Genomic DNA, 1,568 nt, shown 5'->3' with positions numbered 1-1,568 from the left:
AGGGCACGTAACTAGAGTATACAAACAGTTGGAGAAGACAACCAACCTAATAAGGCCTCGTTTGCCCCAGAATCAACTCCTGTGACAGAAGCACATTGACCAAGCCTACACCTTACAACATGCCCTTTTACTCAACAAATAACCTAGTATGTCAGTATGCAAAGTACAAAAGACATGCCCGCCACCCCACTATCTTTTCACTTAACCAGAGTGGATAATATCAATTGTCTCAGCCAATGATGGCTAGCGGGAAGGTTCCTGTCCGTGTCTAAACCAACTAGGCTCGTAATTTAATAATTGTATTGTTATTTACAGATAGCATACCCGTTTGTTATTAAGTCGCATTGAAAGTTCACATGTTCCAGAAGGCATTTCTGCCAAAAAACACATTTTGATAAAAAATTCATTCCAATGCCACTCCAGTGAAGTAGAGACGTGCGACGTTCCCTGAAACGAGTCACATATACAGTACTGTACATCAACTCGACAACATACATGAACCAATGCATCGGTCATGGCTTTGCAATCGAGGCAATAGAGTTAAGCTGACAAGCCTGGTTTTCAAATTGTTTCCACCTCATAAATTACCTGCACAATACTATGAAGAAGTTCAGCTACAATGAGAAGAATGTTACACTGTGTAATGATGTCAGACTGTGTAATGATGTCAGACTGTTTAATGATGTCAGACTGTTTAATGATGTTAGACTGTGTAATGATGTCAGACTGTGTAATGATGTCAGACTGTTTAATGATGTCAGACTGTTTAATGATGTTAGACTGTGTAATGATGTCAGACTGTTTAATGATGTCAGACTGTGTAATGATGTCAGATTGTGTAATGATGTCAGACTGTGTAATGATGTCAGACTGTTTAATGATGTTACACTTTGTAATGATGTTACACTTTGTAATGATGTCAGACTGTGTAATGATGTCAGACTGTGTAATGATGTTAGACTGTGTAATGATGTCAGACTGTGTAATGATGTCAGACTGTGTAATGATGTTAGACTGTGTAATGATGTTACACTGTTTAATGATGTCAGACTGTGTAATGATGTTACACTGTGTAATGATGTCAGACTGTGTAATGATGTCAGACTGTGTAATGGTGGTCCCGTGTGGCTCAGTTGGTAGAGCATGGTGTTTGTGACGCCAGGGTTGTGGGTTCGATTCCCACAGGGGACCAGTACGGAGAAAAAATGTATGAAATGTATGCAATCACTACTGTAAGTTGCTCTGGATAAGAGTGTCTGCTAAATGACTAAAATGTAATGTAAATGTAATGATGTCAGACTGTGTAATGATGTCACACTGTGTAATAGATACAGTAGGCTACCCATGATGAAGTGATTTCTTCAGGCATACATTGTTTGAGCCAGCTTTTATGATATATAAACAACATTTTGATTATGCATTACTACGGATTTATTTATACTCTCTTACTGGTTTGTATAAGAGTGTGCTATTTAAGTGATAATGCCCTCGAAGCCGGTGTTTGGAGGATATATTGGAACCGGTGTTGTTCTGTTGAGGGCCGGCAAACAGTTCCAATATATCCTCCA

At 39.0% G+C, this 1,568-nt stretch overlaps 1 non-coding gene across 1 annotated transcript; it reads left to right on the top strand.

Annotated features, from left to right (window-relative positions):
* Positions 1–1,117: 1,117 nt before the first annotated feature.
* trnat-ugu (transfer RNA threonine (anticodon UGU)) lies at positions 1,118–1,191 on the top strand. Its single transcript has one exon. It is a non-coding gene; the product is annotated as a tRNA-Thr (tRNA).
* Positions 1,192–1,568: the final 377 nt, after the last annotated feature.

This window comes from Salmo trutta, chromosome 16 (genome assembly GCF_901001165.1).
Source record: "Salmo trutta chromosome 16, fSalTru1.1, whole genome shotgun sequence".
In the NCBI taxonomy this organism is placed as follows: domain Eukaryota; kingdom Metazoa; phylum Chordata; class Actinopteri; order Salmoniformes; family Salmonidae; genus Salmo; species Salmo trutta.
Note: the sequence above shows the minus strand (reverse complement) of the source record. Positions and strands in the feature narration are given on the sequence as shown.